At 41.6% G+C, this 21,974-nt stretch overlaps 1 protein-coding gene across 5 annotated transcripts in view; it reads right to left on the reverse strand.

Annotated features, from left to right (window-relative positions):
* DIP-beta (Dpr-interacting protein beta) overlaps positions 1-4,508 on the reverse strand; it is a 47,757-nt gene extending 43,249 nt beyond the window's left edge. For 2 of the 5 annotated variants that reach the window (XM_089263608.1, XM_089263605.1), the window contains exon 1: positions 3,930-4,508. The gene's annotated coding sequence lies outside the window, so the exon portion shown is untranslated. The remainder of the gene's footprint in view (positions 1-3,929) is intronic. The other 3 variants (XM_089263606.1, XM_089263607.1, XM_089263604.1) reach the window with 2 other exon arrangements.
* Positions 4,509-21,974: the final 17,466 nt, after the last annotated feature.

The raw sequence follows: 21,974 nt of genomic DNA on the forward strand, positions 1-21,974 counted from the left end.
AATATAGAGTGAATAATGCTGACTGTTTAAGGCTCAGCAAAGGTCTATCGTTTATTCTCAATCAATCGCTGAGGTTCGGCGCTCATTTGCCTATTTTTAGAGTCCACAAGTGTATTTATAAATATTGATATATATTACATTTAATATAATATAAAATATATAAATATATATATATATATATTCAATATGTTTTATTCAATTCTGTTCATTGCAGACTGAAGATAAGACAAAAAATTAAGCAGTTTTAGTTGAAGTCAAATTCTAGGTTAAACTTTTTTAGCATTTGAGGTCAGGCTAAAGTCATCTCCATTTGCCATGCCCTATAGACAACTGCATTGTCTGTGACTTTACTTTTCATGCCCATTATAAATACATCAGTTCGATTTCTAGATCTAAGCCAAATAAATATTCAAATAAATCTGCAATCTTGGCTAAAACTCAATCAGCTCTGCGCATAGCCAAATCTGTGTTTAGGCCAAGTTAACACTGCTCTGCGCTTGGCTTGGCCCTCGCAGTGTCAGCAGGTCATACAGCTGGCCATATTTCACTGCAGTTCTTCATCTTCTGCAGCTGCATCGTCGTCTGCCTCTGCTGCTGCCTTTGCTGCTGCTGCTGCTTCTTCTTCTTCTTCCGCTGCATCGCTTATGTTATGTCACAATTTTCATCTTAATTAGAGTTTCAAATTCTTTTGTTTTGCTCAAATAACCAGCTGCAGCGTCCACACATACAACTTTAACTGTTCAGCGGGCGTGGCTGCCGCCTCCTGCTGTGCTCCTAGCTGTTGTTGTTGTTGTTGTATTTGCATTGGTTGCCTTTAAGCTGCGTTGCTTGCATTATGCGTTTCACAAAAGGCTTAAACGAACGAGCGGCCCGCACAAAATTTATGCTAATTTGTTTTTAATGCTTGTCGGATATACAGCTTAAGGCAGCAATAGAAGCAAGCAGGAGGCGGCGGAAGAGGAGGAGGAGGAGGAGGATGAAGAGGAGCAGCAGGAGGTGGAAGGCCTCATAGGCAGCAGCAGCAGCACCAACCAGGGCTGGATTAGTTGGCCTTTTGACCAAGACCCAGCCACACACATATGGAAAACAACTACAACAACAACAATTTGGCTAATAAAGCAAATGCAACGCAATGCATTCATTGACCGCATTATTCAAGACGCGATGCGGCATCATTCATCGTTCGCAATTTCTAATATGTGCAGCGAATAAGCGAGAAGGAGCCCATAGCTACATATGTGATATAGCTGGAGAATGTAATGGAAAATGTTGGATTCGATGAGTGCAGAGGAAAATGAGATGAAAAATAGTTCGATGAGAGAGAGAGAGATAGACGGAGAGAGAGAGAGAGGGAGAGACAAAGAGAGAGAGAGAGGGAGAGAGAGAGGGAGAGACAGAGAGGGAAAGCGGAGAGATATGCTAGGAGAAAGAACTAGAGATCACTAGATTGATAGAGGAAAAAAGATAGAGAGGGGAACAAGAGAGAGAGAGAGAGAGAGAGAGAGAGAGAGAGAGAGAGAGAGCAAAAAGAGAGAGATTTTATTATATACATTTTAATCAGCTTCTTTAGCTAAATTCAAATATTTTTATATCCGACAAATACAATTTTTAGTTAAATAAAATTTCAGCATTTACATAAATCTGTTTTGATCGCATTAAATTTATTGTTGTTATTTCAACTTATTCAGAGTCCTAATGCAATAAGGAAATTATAATATTTGAGCTGACAAATTTGAGCCAAAGAATGCAAATTGTATTACAAACTTTCATTCGAAACACAAAAAAAAAGAAAGCAAAGTGAAAAAGAAAAGTTTTGGAATTTGCATTGCACAAAGGGAAATGCGGCGAACGAAGAAGAGCAGTCAAAGGATGCCGAGTCATAATATTTATTATGTAATTTAATAATAATGCACTTACACACACACACACACACACACACACACAGTGTTATAGTAGCTGTGTGAGAGATTTTTGCAAGTGGCGACTGCGTAAAAAATGATTTAATTAATTAATTTTCATTAAAAAAGGACGAGAGATAGCAAGTGGCGCAACCGTTGCCAGCTCGATGTCCTGCAACAGTGACAAAAACAACAACAACAACAACAGCAACAACAGCAACAACAACAGACACAACTGTGAAGGAGCAGCTGTTGGCTGACTTCAACTTCAACTGCAACGGCAACGGCAACTCCTGCGTCAACTCCTGCCTCAGCTCCTGCCTCGCGCCCCAGCTACCCGGCTACAGGTACAGCTTCAGCTCTTTTGGTCCTGTCCTGTCAGTCTGGCTGTCATTTACAATTTTAATCTCGTTGTTCAGTTTAGCTTAAGTTGGCAACAGGATAATGAGCACAAGGATAACGCATCTGTTTCGCTTCGCCTCCCTCCGCCTCCATACGCTGCCCCCTGCACCACTGCACCACTGCCACGCTGCAACATGTCTGTAATTAAAGAGGCGTGGCGCCAGCCAGCAGCGAGCGAGAAAAAAGCAGACTACCTGCAGGACCTGCACCTGGACCGGAGCCGACTGGATGCGCAGGCCAAGTTTTTTAAGCCAGCGAAAATTTTCATGGCTAATAAATCACTTTTAATATTAATAAAACATAAATCACAGCGACTAAAAACTTGACAAGGGCTCAAGACGTGGGCGGCGGGTGGCAGGTGGGGCTGGTGCGCTGTGGTGCGGGCGCCGTTTATAGTTTGACTCTTTGTGTCAGCGAACAGCCAAGCAAAAAAAAAAAAAAAAAGAAAAGAAAAAAAAAGAATTAGAGAGCGAAACGCGAAAACTTTTTCGCGCTGCCTTTGAAATTCGCGTGGCTGCGGACAAAACGATCTCTACAAGATGATCCAAAAGTTTTTGACTTTTCACTTTGCAAGGTGAAACTTTAATCTGTAGCCAGTGTTGAGCAATTTAGTTAGAATCTAAATGCATGCCAGATGAAAGGGGCCCAGAAGGATGAAAAAATGTGGGGGGGAGGGTGAGTAAAAGAGAGAGAGATATATATCTATAAGGCCCCTTAACAGAGCTAATGCGTAAATGTAATGTGATATCAGTGTTGGGTAATGCAATTCGAATTTAAGCGAATGCCAGTTGAGAGGAGTCAAGTGAAATGCGAGAGAGAGAGAGAGAGAGAGAGAGAGAGAGAGAGAGAGAGAGAGAGAGAGAGAGAAAGACAGACAGAGAGAGAGAGAGAGAGAGAGAGAGAGAGAGAGAGAGAGGAACTAATTAATTTACCATAAAATACAAATTTTACATAAAATCGGAAGCCTGTGTTGGCTAATGCAATCTGAAACAAAATGAATAATAATAATGCAGATAGCCAACTAAAGGACGCTAATACTCAAATAGAAATGAAATATCAATTTTATCTAATTATTCGCAATATTCAAGTCTTTAAAATGCTCAACACAACAAAATGGAGCTCCTATATTATATTCAAAGATTTTTCATATGTCATATACATATATACGAATATATAGTTTTTCAGTGCCTTGACAAATTTGGAAGTGGTACAAAAAGTTGGGAAAAGATATTTATATTCACAAAATTTAGTTGATATTATTTTTTTTCTTTCTTCTTAAAATGACATAAGGTATAATTTTTTTAAGACATTCTAGTCAAAAAAAAAAAAAAAAAAAAAAAAAAAACCAAATAGATTCTTTGAAATATCATTAGGAATAGAATAGACAAAGTAATAAAAAGATCTACAGAAATTGGCATATTCCAGTAAAACTAATCAGTTCCAGATCTCAAAATGGCTTTAAACTAATTCTGTTCCAACTCTACGTTCTTATGCTTCAATTTTGTTGGCCCAAATCCGCACAGAAATACCATTAAATTTCCACTTTGCAACACTAAAAAAGCAAGTACATTCGATCTCTCGCACAAAATTAGAATAATTGATCTGAAAATAATACCGATTTTTAGTTACCTTTTGCGTGAATACCACAGAGAAACTACAACTTTTTCCAACACTTTTTTTCTGTTCACTTGCAACGTTAAATCATTTTTGAAAAAAAAAAACACCTTGAAAAACACTCAAAAAAATTATTTTTTAAACTGTGAAACTTTGCAACGTTTGCAACACTTGTTAGTAATTCCTTTTAGCACACTTCCTCTCTATCCTCTCATTTCCCTGTTATGTTTTGATACTATCAAAATTAATTTTCAAATATTTTGCAACGTTTTTGAAAACCTTTTCGTAACGGTCGCCGTGGAAGCGATTAACGGCCAACGACAAACTGTAAACGTCGAACGACAAACGGCAAACGGTAAACGATAAACGTCTAACGGCAATTCGCTCGTTTTTTTGCCGTTTCTCAAGTGAAGCTGGCAGAAGTGAAAAATTCCTGCTGGCGCTTGTTCTCACCGACCGACCGACGCGCTAGGAAGTTGCCCGAGCACTGAACGAGGCTCGCATTGGGCCAGCGAACAGCGAACAGCACAGAGCCTAACTCAACTCGCTTGGCCTTCGGCCGGCCCAACGAGCCGCTGCCAAAGGAAGCACACGAACTCCGCACGACTCGCCTGAACTACTGAAGCCGACACGAACGAACGCCAAGGCGAACGGCACGCGACGGCCCGACTGGCAGCACGAGGGGCCCAGCAACAAATGTTGCTGGCTGCCTGGCTACAAATGCTGCCAGCGCCTTCAAATGTTGCCAAGCTACATCGAAGACTCTGCGAATGAACTGGGCAAAGTAGCTGTCATAATTATATGCTGAAGCTCCTTTCAAATGGGTGACAAGCGAAAGTAGGCGTGGTCGTGATGCTGATGATAGAGCATTCCGTATACCCAGCCAGCACAATGAACCCCAGCGATGTAGCCAAGTTCCATTTGTAGCTGTCATTAGGAGAAATTTTAGACAGGCTAATGCTCATAGACTTTGACTGGGAGCTATATATATATTTGTATAGTAATCTATATGTATTTTAACATACTCCTGCATTTATCCAGATTATATGCAATGGATACTTATAGATCTAATATACGAGTATATATCTATATAAATATATATATTTTTCATCTAAGGACTAAAAACATATAGAGTACATATACATATGTTTATCATAACTCTCGAAGACTGCTCAATTTCCATATATCATATCATAGTTTATATAACACAAACCTAATGCTACGATTTTGAGGAAAATCTCTCACCTTATGAACATCTCTACATCCATATATACATTGCTATTATGATCTATTGTTTAGAGTCCAAGACACAATGCTTTGATGCGGCTGAACTGGTTCTCTGCTGGGCTCTTCGATCGAACCATCATAACCACATTACCTTTTAGCGTAACATGTTTCAATTAAGTTTCGCACATGTCGAAGTGCGAGACGAACCAACAAAGTTCAAAGCTAAGTTTCGATTGCTGTCGCTATCAAAATATAATTAAAAACGCTGCACTTAGCTAAGAATGAAAATATGCGCGCTTGAATACCCTGTACACTACATGAAGTATAAATATAACAAGGGTATTCTCAAAAAAAAAATCTTTAGATAGGCAAATTTCAGTTTTAAGTCTTATAGAATTACTCTGAAATTTATCAGCATAATTCACAGAGGCTAAGGCTAATGAAATTCTTGTATAGACTAGGTGGGAGAGAGATAGTCTCATAAAGTCTTATATGTATACGCTTTTATCTAATTAACCTTTTCCAGCTGCCCATATACCCTCTAGCTGTCATATATTTCCAGGCTCGAGAGTTTTATAGTTGCGGCTTTTGCAATCAAAGACACTTTGCATCAGGCACTAAAACAAATCCCGCCTTCTCGTCCCCCCCAACCGCCTCGCCCGCACGCCCTTAACAATCCATTTAGCTGTAACCCGTTCCTTTTCGTAGTACTTATTCAGTGCATCTTTCAGCACATCACTTACACAAATCAAATAGACCAATAGACCCTGTCCCTCCGCCTCCTGCTCTCCTCACCCGTTTTCGTGTGTGGTAGAGCGCTTTGGCTGCTTCTTCAAAATGAAACTCATAGCGTCGCAGTCGCGGTCGACGTCGCTGCTGGCTGCGCTGTCTTTCATGAAATGAACACGAAAATGTTGCGTCAGTGCAAAAGAAGGCAGAGGGCTTCATATATATATGGGTATCCAAAAATCCAGCAGCCCAAGGAGCTGGCTGCCCTCTTTCGGCACTCACTTTCATGCTTCATAAGTAAAATTCATTTGCCACGCCCCTCCGCCCGTGCCGTGCCTCTACGCAGGCTGCGTTGATTTTAATGAAATGTCATCAACTTTGAGGTGTTTATTGCGCTGACAAGAAGACAAGAGCCCAGAGGGGGCAGCAGCCGGCGGGAGCAGGAAACGGGCGAGGCAACCCTTTGAGACAGCCCCAGAACGAGGCAACGAGGCAGCAAGAGAGTAAATTTCCCGAAGCATCTATCGAAGTTGAAATACACTAATATAAAATTTATTGTATTTATATGTATACAAATCCTTTTCTATGTACCTCAATGTAGTTCCCATTTCTCAACACTTGCTGTAAGGGGAGCTTAGGCCGGACAAGCTGCATGAGCCACAGCAAGTGCCACAGCAAGCGTAGGGCATCAAAATAATCTTTGAGTCTTAATGTCAGCCCACGCACAGCTTACTCGAGCAGACTGAGACGGTGGCTAGGCAAAAATGGGGCCTGGCGGCGGCAGGAGGCTGGGATCAGGTGTCTGCTCTGCGGGCTGGCAGAACATTTTCATGTATCATAAATTGTCAAACACTTAAAAAGTGATTACGTGTGCGACAACCCCAGCCCGAATCGGTATATCAATTTATAGACACCAACCACTCCTCTGCAGGCCCTGGAGCGGCTGGTCGAGTGGGGAGGGGCTAGGCTCAACTTTGTAGCTGGGGTTAGTTAGTTAGCACTTTAGATAAACAAATTTTGTGCAAGTTGTTAACTTTAACGATGACTCATTAATTTTGTAGAGTTAACACGCGTTGTCTTTTATTTATAGTCTCCTGTTTATATCCCTTGCCTGAAGCGCTGTGTTTGCCTAGCCCTAAATTTCATATCAGACTCGAGCTCCCGTTTGACTCGAACTCATATGTACGTACATATAACTACATATATACATATGTATGTACATATGTATGTGTGCATATATGGGATGTTGTTTGTGTATCCTAAATTTCAAATTCAAATTCCCCTCCAAGTCCCCAAAGAAGACAACAAAAGCTTCATTTATTGTTTTTTCCTGCGCTTACCAAAACTTTTGTAACGAGTTGTTGTTGCTTTGTCTCCTTGTGACACAAATTCACAATGCATTGCAGCAACAATTGTGAACTGAATTGTGAAATTAATGACAGCCATAGAGAAACCATTAGAAGAACCAACTTTGCCTGCTCATTTCCTTTTATAGACAGCCATTTGCAGGAAGACCCTGAAGCTGTGGATATAATGTGGATTATCTAAGTAGTCTTTATACCGATTCTCATTCTCCCATTGTCATTGTCATTGTCATTGTCATTGTCATTGTCATTGTCATTGTCATTGTCATTGTCATTGTCATTGTCATTGTCCATTGTCATTGTCATTGTCATTGTCATTGTCATTGTCATTGTCATTGTCATTGTCATTGTCATTGTCATTGTCATTGTCATTGTCATTGTCATTGTCATTGTCATTGTCATTGTCATTGTCATTGTCATTGTCATTGTCATTGTCATTGTCATTGTCATTGTCATTGTCATTGTCATTGTCATTGTCATTGTCATTGTCATTGTCATTGTCATTGTCATTGTCATTGTCATTGTCATTGTCATTGTCATTGTCATTGTCATTGTCATTGTCATTGTCATTGTCATTGTCATTGTCATTGTCATTGTCATTGTCATTGTCATTGTCATTGTCATTGTCATTGTCATTGTCATTGTCATTGTCATTGTCATTGTCATTGTCATTGTCATTGTCATTGTCATTGTCATTGTCATTGTCATTGTCATTGTCATTGTCATTGTCATTGTCATTGTCATTGTCATTGTCATTGTCATTGTCATTGTCATTGTCATTGTCATTGTCATTGTCATTGTCATTGTCATTGTCATTGTCATTGTCATTGTCATTGTCATTGTCATTGTCATTGTCATTGTCATTGTCATTGTCATTGTCATTGTCATTGTCATTGTCATTGTCATTGTCATTGTCATTGTCATTGTCATTGTCATTGTCATTGTCATTGTCATTGTCATTGTCATTGTCATTGTCATTGTCATTGTCATTGTCATTGTCATTGTCATTGTCATTGTCATTGTCATTGTCATTGTCATTGTCATTGTCATTGTCATTGTCATTGTCATTGTCATTGTCATTGTCATTGTCATTGTCATTGTCATTGTCATTCATTCTACTACTGCTTACAAAATTCTCACACCACATGCAGCAAATCCTGTTGAGTTCATTGTAATTACATTTTAAATTATTGTAATTAAAAGGGAACTTGAAACAATTTCATGTACCACTCAGCTCAAGTGGGTCTTTCTACAACACTGCAACATTGTTTGCTTTACGCCCCTGTACTCAAACTCCCCTTCGCATCAACACACACACACAGAGTAAGCCCCACTCTTCGTCCATGCGTTTCGTCGTTTTGTTTGCCAGCTTTTTGGTGTTGTTCGACAAATCGCTACAAAATGTAACTACTTAACAGCGTCAACAATGCTCCAGCAACTGGGCTGAGGAGGCGTAGCAGGTCTCAGAGGGGGGCTTCGATTGTCTGGCGGGCTGGCGGGCGTTCGGTCAGCCTGGCAAATTAAGGAATTTTCAGTGCAAACACAAACACAAAGCGAGAAAGCTGCAAGTCACGCAACAATCATTTGCCCCAGGAGGGAGCCGAAAAAGGGGGCGGACTGGGGCTGAACAAGCTGCACGGTGCACCTAGTCCCACCTAGAGCTAAGCAGCTCCAGTGCCCACGCCCAATCCCAAGTCCAACTTCAATTGACGTCGCGTCGCATCGCATGTCCATCAATGAAAATATATGTTCAACAACGCGACGTTCCCGGGCAAGCCAACCACCTCCAGACCCCCGTCATGGGCGTCCGCTACTTTATTATTTCTTATTGAATAATTATGGCTCATTTGGGGGCGCGAGTTGCCAGTGGGCGTGGCAGCGATAACATCACAAATGGCCGCAAGCGCCGGGCAATGAATGGGCCAAGCGTCAATCGTCACCAGCCCAGGGGCGGAGGCCGCGTAAAAAAGTGTGTGGGGCGGGGTCGGGGTCGGGGTCGGGGCGCGTCGTGGGGGTCGGTCGTGTACGCTTCACGTGCTTATCTCGTTTCCGTTGCTTCATTTAAAAGTTAATGACTGCTTTCAGTGCCCAGCTGCGCCGGACGTGCCACCCGGACCACACAGAGGACATGACCAGGGCCCGAGTTCCAGTTCACAAAACTCATCCAACCAGCCCCCAGCCCAGTCCCATTCAGTTCCTCTCAACATTGACATTGGTTCGGGCCTTTGGCATGTCACCAGACAGCTAAATTGATTAGCTTTTCACAAAAAAAAAAAAATAAAATAAATAAATGCAAAAAAAAGAAGTAAATAAATAAAAAAAAAAAAAATACTCTAAAATGATTTTTACAAAAATATCGCTGCATACATTTGGGGCGTTTCGAGCAGGAATTTCGTGTTCGCTTTTCGGCGAGTTTTGCATTGATGCTGCTCTACTTTTAGGCTTCGATTGGCTATGGACCAGCCGAAAGGGGAAAATTGGAAATGGAAAATGAACTCTGTAGAAGAAAGTTAAAGGAAATTGATAAGTTAAGAGTGCTAGATAAAGACTGTCATGTTTCGGCTTGGCAGCACTATAAAGAGTTTCAAGTACCTTCAAGAGCGCTTTAGAGAGAATTTCTTATATCATATGCATATGGAGTCTGGGGAGTATAGCTCGGGAGATACAAAATATTCCACAGAGGAAAGCTTGAGGCGAGTTTCCAGTAAGGAGCTGAGATATATGGACGAAATATTAATACCTAATGGAATCTAGAAGAGCCTAGAATTATTTTATCTCGACTTCCCAATCAAGCGCTTCAAATTGCTCCCAGATCATCAGCATATGGATTCTGGGAGCTCTAGTTGTTGAGCTCAACACAGCCTCTTGATTACTGTCTGGAGGGAATCGTGCAGTCCATGGACTAGTTCATAAAATGTGAGCACAATGCCTCTGTGACTGCAACGGCATGTAGAGCATTTCCGCTTCGGCTTCATGGGCTTTGGCATTTCGCTATTTCAAATTGAAAGTCACGCAACAATTGACTAGCTGTTGGCTTGAGTCCTTGGCCACATTTCCTGTTTTCAACCGAACGCCTGCTTGGCCCGCTTGCTATCTGTCCATCGCTCGGTGTCTCTGCTGCGACCCCTGAAATGGAAAGTAACATTGTTGTGGTCAGCTCAGCCCCGACTTGCCTCCACTCGCATTAATGTCGCCTGTCTCGCCTGCTGTTGGCTATTAAAGGCAAATGTTATTGAATCATTAACACCTTAGTGGCCTCGCCCCGCCCACCGCACGATTCAAAGCAGAAGCCACAAGAAAAAAATAAAAAAAAATATGCCATAAAGTTTATTAGAAGTCGCTTAATGGCAACGGATGTGCAAGTTTATTACAATTTGTAACGAGAGCTCTCAAAAGCTGTTGATTTACATACAAACACACACACACACACACACACACACTCAACTGCAGCTGGGCTGGGCGACGGCTCGGCGTCCCACTGGGAGGAGCTGACAGTGGAGCACTTATAAAATATGCAGCACTCGCGTGTCTATTTTCAATAAATATCTGCCAAGCGCCTACCTCAGCCAGTGCTCATTAAGTGGAGCGAGTGCCTAATGCCAAGCACGACTACGCGCTACCCTGTAGTGCAGTAAAAGGCATTTGGCTTTAGCTTGAGGCAGGCCTAAGAGAGTTGCAAGACTTTTCGTAATGAACCCATGCATAGATAGAAGTATTCGAATGCCAGGCGAATCTTATCCAAGTTAGCTGTAGAAAGAGGTGCAGCAATCGGCTATGCCATACCCCGTAAAAACTTGAAGTCTTAATCTGAATGTTAGCTAAATGGAATAGAAGTTAAGGATAGTATGCGAATTGTGACTGGAAATCGAACAAATGATCCACAAATGATCTATGAATGCTACAAATATATATTCTATTCTATCTATCTCGAGATACCCTCATTTTTCCCTTGCGCAAGTATGTCAATGTTAAGTCTATTAATTCACAAGCCTTTACCTTTTCCTTTCTAAGCATATCCCTTGCAATATTGTAAAACTATATATACCCCTTGCCAGCAAGTGACTAGGGTATACATTTTAGAAACTAACAGCTATGCTCTTGGGGATAGTTCATACTGTTGACTGAACAAATCAAGGTGCTTCAGTGGGAAATTTACGCAGCAGTCAAAACAATTATTTAAATCAGAAATAAAAAAGTTTTTTGAGCAAATCCTTTTAATCTAGCCAGATAATAGTCAAATAAATAACAGATATAAATGAAGTTTACTATAGTCATAGATAGTGTTACTATTCAGTGTCTGAATAGCAAATGAATGAGCTCCACTCTAAGCTAAGTTTCTCAATAAACAGAGTCTCAAGGCGGATCCCCATAATAATCTATTTGGGCGACTAAAAAGCGAATCGAGACCGATTCGAGAGGCTCATACATTATGGAATCCTAATACACGACAAAAGCCAACTTAGGAAAAACAAGATGCATGACTAAGTCGTCCGCTTGCCGAAGGAAGGCAAAACAAGCCGAAAGCCCGTACCGGATTAGTTGAACCTAAGCTGAAAAATGAAATCGGATGTCAGGTCTATGCAAGGACTTTGGCAACCTTTTCGCCACGAATCACAGCCGAATGGAATGTGTTGACGTCATGGCAATGGGAAGCAGTAAATGGAAAAATGCTGGGAGTGGCCGAGGGGGGCCCACGGCGGAGGTCGTACCACTTGGCCGGGCATCTCATTGGGCAGGGTTATGTATTTTGATGAGCCATCACGCGGCAAGCGCGTCGCGACTTCCTTCGAGGAGCCGGCAACGTTCTTAATGTTGCCCAACAATTTTTAAGTAGCGCCAACTGACACAAGGCGGCCAGCGGGAGGGGCAGGCGCCAATGGGGAGCCGGCGGCCCGATTTTTGCAGGACTTGGGTCGTCGACGACGACGACGCCGACGCACGCTTAAGCATAAGTACTTCCGACTTTAAAAGGATGTCACATCCGGTTTTGCCTGTCGAGCGTGAAGCGCAGTCCGGCGACGCGATAAGAGCCCCCACAGACAGCCAACGGCAGCACGAAACTTGTGGCAAGTGCCGCAAACTGTGGCCGAGGCGCAGGTCGAGTTGAAGGGCTGGAAAGGCGCTGGCGAAACTTCTTTTGGCCGAGGCAATTGAATTGCTCGCACAGCTGCACAGTGTGACCAAAAGAAAGGCGCCAGTGTTGGGTAGTGACAGAAATATTCCACGGTTCAATCAACGAAAAACTATTGAAACCAAATTGAAATGAGTTTATTTCGCCTACAGCGTGACCAAACTTGATCGGATTCAGTGTTGAACAAAAACTAAATGCAATTGCTCTGCTGATTGTCATTGGAGTTTTTAATAGATCTCGTTTGACTAGTCAACCAACCAGCCGTATTAGCCTAGTCATACGGCCGGCATAGTGTTGCGAAACACGAAAGTGTTTGCTTGGTCAGACAATCGATGTAAATCTCAAATGAAATCGATGCAAGTCCAAGCCGCATAGAATTGAAAACAGTAATTTGAAGCACTCAGCCGTCGAGTGTCTGGTCACACTGGCGCTAACAATGTGACCAGTGTTGACAAATGTCAACTTGTTGGCTGACAGCTGGTAAATCAAAAAAAGGCAAAGACAAACCAAAAGGAAGTCGTGACTAATGATGATGTTGAACGAGCTGCGGCTAGGATGGGAATACGGAATACATGTAGAATACAGTCGACGGAATACGGAATACGGTGTACGGTATACAGTTTACGGAATATGGAATACAGATTGGGGCATACGGGATTTGGGGAACGAGCAACAATGGCTGACAGGGCAGACAATGCCTGATGCTGACATTTATGTAGACATAACAACTGCAAAATTGTTCTAAGCGGCGACAATGACAATAGAAAGAACCCTCCGGCGCACCGCACTGCACTCGCTCCGCACCGTCTCGAACACCCGCTGAACGGGGCTTAGGCCATAAAAGCGGGCAGCATGAGAAGCGACCAAGATTGATGAAAAAGCGCCAGCAAAAACAATAAAATGTATCTGAGGCATAACACACACCAAAAAAAAAAACACACACACACACAGAGAAAAAACAGCAGCTATGTGTGTATCTTTGTAACTGTATCTGTATCTTCGCCTCTATCTGTATCTGCATCTGTATCTGTATCTGTATCTGCAGCGTGCATCTGTGACAATAAGCGCAAAAGAAACTGCAAGGGAAAAAATGCGATTGCAATGGAGATAAAAAGAAGCGCAAAAGAAGAGCAAAACAACAAAGGAGCTGGGCAGAGTGCATGACTTGAAAATACCCTGTATATGAGCGGGAGCATAGCTGCACATGCGACAAGCTATGGTCTGCCTCTACGAGGTATATTCGAATAGGTTAACGTTTCATAATCGATATTTATCGATAGGTTTTCTTTGACTGCGAGCGAGATCTACCTATAAATAAAGAATGAAGATTTACTGAAAGACAATTATGGCTAAATCGCTTTGTAGACTATAAGTTGAGCAGACTAGCTCTGCCCTTTTACAGGGTATATGAAAACTTACCAAGCCTTGATGAAAGCATATCGAAGCTTTTGCTAGATCGTCAGCCCCATCACTTGTCCTGTTAAACTGGTTTCAACATTTTTTACAGGGTATGCAAAATATATATATATATAAGGGAGAGCAGGAATCAGCCGGCAACAGAGCATGGCGAACGATGGCAGTGGAAATCGTCACTCGGAATGAGCATGGGCGTTGCCTAGATGGCCTGTTGGGCTGCTGGGCTGTTGGGCTGTTGGGCAGTTCGGGAGCGGATGCTGGGAGGATGCTGCTGAGATGGCTCCTGATTGTAGCTTAAACAATACATTTGACAAAAAGTGGAGTCAACTGCAACTGCAACAGTCACACATTGCACAAAGGCTGCATATCGAGCCAAGCCGAGAGCCGGTTGCCGGGTGCCGGGTGCAGGGAGCATGGGGCAATGTCGCCGCATAATATGTGTTAAGCCAAAAGGATTTGCTATTCGAAACCGAGCGAAAAGATAAATAAACAAAAGCTGCTGCTTGACTCCTGCTTCCCCAACGAGCCACCGAATGCCCAGCTGCCCCCTAGCGGAGTGGGGGGAGGGGGCGGGCGTGTGGTATGTCCGGCTGTGATCCCAAGGATGCGGCAGCCACAGCAACACCACCATCAGCAGCAGCAACAACAAAAAAGAAAATAGGGAACCAGAAAATTTTTAATAAGTGCCACAATGCAGAAGGACAAAAAAAAGAACAGAAAGAGAAAGAGAAAGAGAAAGAGAAGGAGAAAGAGAAGAAGGAGCCAGGCAGTGAGGCAGTCAGGCAGTCCTTGCAATAATGAATGCTCGGACACACACACACACATACAAAGAGTGAGAGAGAGACCATGTGTGTGTGGTTGTGTTGGGCATTAGATGGCAGCCAGAGGCCAAACCCCAATCCCGAAGAGCATTACGTCAGCCAAACGTTTGACTGACATGAAATGCGAGCACAAATTCAAATTGTTCCCAAGGCCTGTGCGAACAATTAAGCAAAGCAAAAACAGTGAATAGATCACGATTCAAATAAATTCATATGAGTATTTATATAAATCAAGCTTTTAATCACGGCTATAGATCAGAAATAAACTGGGCAAGTGGAAGGCTGTGCCTTGAGTGAGCTGCCAGTGAGGCGTTTATGAAGTGAGCTGAACTATTTGGATAGAATTTTATATTTAGAATGAGCTCACCTCAGCATTCAGTCGTATTCAGTTCGATTTACTGAACAATTGAACACTTACAAATGAGGACTCAAAAAGGAATTCCATAAGCTTGGCTAGAATGGAGTGAGCGTATGCAGCCAATCTATGGGAATCTAATTTTCTATGGTCCAAATGATGGAATGGGCAAAGAAAAATACAAAAAGTGTCTTTCTGTTAAGTAATCGATAATGTATATCGATCATGTATATCGATAATATGCATGCATAGCTTAAGCTCGCATGTTGAGTGAAAAGAAGAAACCAAAGAATGTTCAGAGTAGCAGAGATAGGGAAATGTTTGCGAATGAAGCACAGAGAGAGCGAGAGAGAGAGAGAGAGAGAGAGAGAGAGAGAGAGAGAGAGAGAGAGAAAGACAGAGAGAGACAGATAGAGAGATACAGAGAGCAAGAGATAGAGAGAGAGAGATGTAAATTGAATAAGCCACTTCAAGTCTGTTGAGCGAATAAAAGCGCATTTCAAGCGTGGGGGTCAAGCTGCTGACCCCCACAAAAAAAGAAAAAAAAAAAATTATAAGAAAATACATATATTTATAAGGAAAACGGGAAAAAGAATAGAAGAAATCGCGCAACGGCAAATGCAAAATTCAAATAACAATGAACGAGGAAATGCGCCGAGCAGCGACAGCGGCAGCTGCGGCAGTGCCAAGCGGCGAATGGCAAACGGAATTGCAAAATGAAAACAATTTGTGCACAATTTTAATAACTCTCATTCTCATTCCCAATCCCATTCCCATTCCTATTCCCACGTCCATTCGCATTCTCGTTCCCATGCCCAATCGCATTTTGTGGCCACGTTTCGACCGGCACTTAAATTTGAAATAAAAAGGAAATAAGAGGCCACGAGACGACAGAAGAACAGCCAAAAGCAAGTGCAGGAGGAATCAAGTGCGAAGTGAGCAATGGAAGTGGGCGTGGTCGCGACACGTGAAAACACCAAAATCGAGCCTTATCGATAAATTCGTTTCGTTGTGCAACTCTGCTGAAGATTTCGATGGTATTTATATGGGCTTTCGGGGGCGTTTATAATTATTCTTATTATTATGATTATATTTATAAATATTCTTAGGATTATTATTATTAGGGACTTCATTTTCCTGTACCTCAGAAACCAAGCCTAAAATATACATATGTATGTAAGTATTTTCTACATTAATAAACTCAAAATTCAACGACTAAGTTAGAGTTGATATGCTCTTTTGATTAGCTCAAAAATATTATATGTGCATATACATATAGCAAGAGTAGGGAATGGTAAAGCAGACCTACAGTTGGAATAATCTCTGAAACCAATAACAGATACTCTGGCAAAACTTGTCAATAAAAGCAAAATATTAAATAAGAAGAAGCAGAAGATATAAAGTGGCGATCACCATCATCATCATTATCACGTACATACATATATGAAATGCCGAAATTAAACATGAAGTAAAAATAGGTCCCACTGAAAAATCTAGTTTTAATGCTGATAACTATGATGATGGGGATGATGATGAGCGCAGTTCCCTACTATTTATACCCATTGAAAGCGTGGCACACGGGAAAATGTACAAAATTTTTCACATATAACTTAGAAAATTTATGTGCGCGTAATTCATGGAGCAAACAAAAAGCCATATTTTTTCATAGAATTTTCTACAGTCCTCAATTGCAAAATTATTTTTTCAAATATCAACAAACTTTTTCGATCTAGACCTCAACTTTCATACAAAAAAGGTTTTGCTGAATAAATAAATAAAATCGTTTTTTACCCAAAAGAAAATGGGTGCGTCTAACCTAGGACCAGCAGTGTTTCTGTGTCAGTGTTTGGCCCGTATCCTGAAAGTAATTATAATTTGTAACTTGAATATAATTTCAATCAGAAACTAATGAATATATAGATCTATTTTATGAATACTCATACCATCACGAATGTAAACAGTCTAACGTAAAATAAGAATTATTTGCATCTATGTTTTCTTTCATATATCTTGTAGTGATATATTTCGACTATAGGGTATTCAAGCGTCGAGTGCTCTCTCTTTTTGTTTCTCAGTCAACGTGTTTGGCTGTTAATGTAAACAATTAATAATTTTTAAAAATTAATAACATATGAAATGCCCTGTAATAATATTGTGATTAATGCATGACACAACCAATACGCATGCACACACACACACACACGCACACACACACACACCGACACACATGCGTCCATATGCTGATTGCATTTATTTCCCGAGGTCCTTGGTAATTTTGTAAATTTATACAATTTAATTGGACACGAGAGCCGCAGAGGCAGAGGCGGCAGCAGAGGCAGCAGCAGAGGCAGCGTCGAAAGAGTCGATCTGTTATTGACCATCAAGTTAACTTTTTGTGGTCAATCACACTCGGCGGGTGTGCATGTGTGTGGGTGTGTGTGTGTGTGGGTGTGTGTGGGCGGGGCACAGCCAAGTGGCAACAATATTCGCAATAATTGTGCGGCTCTAATGATGCGCGCTCGCAGTTCGCTTTAAATTTAATTAATGCGCAATTTTCGCTTTTAGCTCACACTGTTCACCTGGCCGGGCCTCACCTGGCCACCTCCGCGTCTCTCCGTCTCCTCCTTCTCCTCCTCCTCCACTCGAGTGCGCGGCGCGTGTCGGGTTTGTTGTTTTCGAAATTGATGAATTACGTTTAATTAGCTGCGCGTAAGTGTACCACACGCTGATGTAGCTACCGTTTTGGCTAGCCACTGTGCCACGCCCACATGTCCAGCGGCCCGCCCCAAACTGCCGCCAAGCGACACAGAGAAGGTCCTCTGGCTGCGGTCGCGCCGATAAGCAGCGTCAGAAATTGTCCATTTATGTCCGCATTATGTTCAGCTGCAGGTGTTTATAATTTTCTACCCCTCTATCACCCACTCACTCTCTCTCTCTCTCTCTCTCTCTCTCTGTCATAGTGCCATCTCTTTCTGCGGTGATGGATCATCGGGATAATGACTGCTGGCAATTATCCGAATGAGCACTCGGACTTGCATAGTAACTACATTCTCTTCTCGGCTAACGCCTAACGCTGTGAGAGTCTGACTAAAGTTAGATACCCTGTAAAATGTGGAGAGCTCAGCATGCCGAGCGTGCATTAGACAAGTGAAATATCAATTTAAGCTAAAATTGAGATAAGGTTCGACTGTATACTGCATATCTAGAACACTTACGTATCGTTATACCCTGTAAATTACTTCAGCTACAGGGTATTTTGTGCTAGCTTAGCTATGTATGTTTTCTCTTATCAATTATTTAGCCCATGTTTGGTTAAACGAAGCGTTTCACTTTTAAAGCTACGTAATACCCTGTAAATTGTTCAAGTTGAGTCTGATAGACTTGAATATTATCTACCTATAAAATGCTTTCCCGAATTTACTGAGAGTGAAACTATTTAGCACATATGCCACAAGCTATATACCCTGTAATTAAATTGTATCACAATTTGACATCTTGTATACCCTGTAAATAATAGGAAATCGATTTAATTTACTATAATAGCCGACTCTATTTATAGAGCAGCAATAATACTTAGATATTATGCATGCAAATTATTATTATGACTACTTTAAATTAGCTAACATACCCTGTAAGTCGAGCTCCTGCCCCCCAAGCACTCATTTCAGTAGCCTTCATAGGCATTTGCAAGGCTCCAAGGCAAAATGAAATGCCCGAGTCTGTTCAGGCAGAGTCGATGCCACGCATTTGAGAGGGTTGGTCAGCGGGTGGGTGGATGGTGGGCGTGGCTGGCGAAAAGGGCGCCTGGGAGTGTTTTGTAGCGAATGAAACATTCATTTGAAATCATTTAATAAATTCGCACTAAATTTCAATTCCATTTTCATTAAATGCCACATAAATTATACGCATCGAGGGCCACTGAGGTGTAGCCGCTCGCTGCCAGTGTTGCACAGCAGGGGTGCAGCTTGTGTGTGTGTGTGGGTGTGTGTGTGTGTGGGCTGGGGGTGGCTTAGAAGCACGTCTGCTGGTTGAACCAAATCGCGTGTTACCATATTTCGTATTCATTTTAAATGGTTGCGCGCCATTTGCGCATAAAATGCTTTTAATTTTTCGTACATTTGTCGTTGCAGGCCAAAAGCCCCCCGCCCCCCTTGCCCACTCTCTCTCTCTCTCTCACTGTCTCACTCTGGCACTCTGGTAGTCTCCCATTCTCTTACTCGCTTCTCCACTGCCACTGGGGCACATTCTCAGTTCGACCTCAATAAAATTTAAACAGCTTTCAAAGGCGGGCGCAAGTGAGAGACAGAGACAGAGAGAGAGAGAGAGCAACAGAACGTGTGAAAGGGAGGAGGAGAGCAAAGGAGACCGCGAAAACGCGCGAAAGGGAGGACAAGGGAAGGGAATCACGCGACAAGGCTATGCAGATAACCAAATGAGTAGCAGGAGCCGAATGAGCTGCAGAATGCAATGCGCCAAGGATCTTCCCGCTGCACAGATACCCTGCAAGAATAGGCTAGCAAAACACTGTGATAAGAAATTATTTTTAATTTTTATTTCCAACAATAAGTATGTTGAATAAATATAATAATTTGTGTTCTAGTGAATTTTCTGTTTATATATAAATCTGGAGAAACTTCTGAATAGCATCACGGAAGAAATGTTTTTCAGCTCATACAGCTTAGCAGCCAGTAAAACGTTTACGAAGGCGTTTTTGGTTGAAGAATTGGCAATTTTGGTCTGTAATTTTTGTAATAATATTTCATATTTATATATGAAAATATTTTGTTACTTTCATCCCATTAAATATAACATCATTTATTTCATAGAGTCGAGAATTTGTGCTTCAAATTTTATGATTTTACACATTTAATTTATAATAATTAATAAATATTTATTCATATATTATATGAAGCAGGCAGAGGGCGTGTGGGACCATGAAGCATACATATTCCTGATCAGGGCGACGATCTGTGTCGATTTAGCCATATCTGTCTGTCTATCCGTTCGTCAATATGAACGCAGCTATAGGGTAAACTACAAATGATACGGATTGGAAGAGTGGAATGTCAATATTCTGCTGAACTAAGGAGATCTCTCAGTCGAGCAATGTTCACTAGAGCTCTGTTGGGTACTTTAATTGATCTTATATTATATATCAGTTATTTTTTAAATATATGTCTAAGCGTAACCAAAAAAATGTGTCTTTTTGAGATTTATATATGTATATCATATATACCTAAGATTCCCAAAAAAAAATTACTAAAACGTTTTACTCTATTTTTCTTCAATCTTGACTACTTCATTTAACAGCTATCTCTTGTGGGCTTCCCTTTGACTGATAGTTTAAGCTATGCTAAATCTGTTAATAAAAAAAAAAAAAAAAAAAAACAAAAAATTGTAGCATAATTCTAGTGAAACTTTTCGCGCTGACCTCGTTCATATACACTTATATTTATGTTATAGGCAAAGTTTTCATATCTCTAGACATTCTCTTCAGCTCATCTGAGTATTTAAAGCTCTAATTGCCAATAGCAAAAAATAGGTAATATTACAGCTGTCCCTTAACGGTATATATATATGTATATATATACATATATATATATAGTCTTTCTGGTCGATGCACAAAAAATAAAAGGGGTTAAAAAAAAAGATCAGAAAAGTTCATTTCCTTTTGGGCGTGTTATCATCGGCACTTCCGCTGTGGCCGCTGTAGGACGACATTGAATATGGACTCTGTGTATGTGTGTGTGTGTGTGTGCTCGTCTGCTGAAACTGGCAAATGGCAAATCAAGTTAAGCAAATGCTTAAAGTCAGCTGAAAATGAAATGAAATTAATCGAAATGAAATTAAACAAATTGAAGGCAAACTCTTGACTCTTAAAGTTGCAAAGTTTGGCTCGAGCTGTTGACCTTGTCATAGGGTTTGCCCTCGCATTGCTCTGTGACCCGGTCGAGTCAAAAGAAAAGAAAAAAAGAAGCGAACCCCTACTCAAATTGGGCCACCATCACTCTTGGCACGCCCGAATGCAAATACAATTTTCTATGTGGCAGCCAATCGACTAGAAAACCTTTGCCCAGCAAGCAAAAGTGGGCAAAGGAGAGGGTGGGGTGTGTGCTGGGTGTTGGCATGGCTAAACTTTTCACTTAATCGCTTTTGCGCTGCGTTCTCAAAGAAAACAAACACAGCTAATTTGAGTTTATCTCCTTGCCAAAAGTTTTTCCTGCCTGCTTTGGCCAAAAAGTGCGCAAAGTGCAAAAGCTGAAAGAAAATTTTTCCGCAAAATGGCTCGGACTACAGCGAGAGGGGGTAGGCGGGTGGGTGCTGACTGGCTGGCAGACGTTGATCATGTATTCAGCATTCAACTAGTGTTTTCACTCTCCATTCGAGTATTATCAAGTGTCATGCATAAATTACGAGCTGAAACAAAATGCAAATGAACATTTTCTGGGCTCTGGCTTTGGCTTTGGCGTTGGCTTTGGCATTGGCTTTTCTATTTCTTTTATTTATGGCCGGTCTATGGAGGGGCGAACAGGTCAGCATGCTTGCATAAACTTGCGCTCGAAGCGAGTGTGATACGGTCCACTTAAGAGCCAAGCTTATAAGGTGCTTAGCGAGAAGCGAATCTGATTCACAGGTGAGCTTAACTCAAACCCACCGAATTAGCGCCATCTGTGGCTGAGTAGCTGCAGACTGAGTGGGGGCGTGGCATAACTAGGGCTATCCCTGGGCGAAACACTTTCTTTATATAGCTTACTTGGAGTGCTGTCTGTGACTTTGCCAAAGGGGCGTGGCAGTCTGGGAGCTCTGGCATTTGCTAGTTTGCTAGTAGAGCTCCAGCTTGAAGACTGAATGAGAGGCAGTCTATGAAACCGGAGACTTTTGGTAAGCTGAAATGCCGTCAGAGTGAGGAATAATTCCAGATTATGGAGATAGTATTGCAGCTAATGGTAAAAATCATAGACTCTTTACATAGACTTGTCTGAAAACATTAGAGTATCATGATCTAAACTTAGTGAA

This window comes from Drosophila navojoa, chromosome X, assembly GCF_054131105.1.
Source record: "Drosophila navojoa isolate 15081-1374.11 chromosome X, UAZ_NAV_1.0, whole genome shotgun sequence".
Classification (NCBI taxonomy): domain Eukaryota; kingdom Metazoa; phylum Arthropoda; class Insecta; order Diptera; family Drosophilidae; genus Drosophila; species Drosophila navojoa.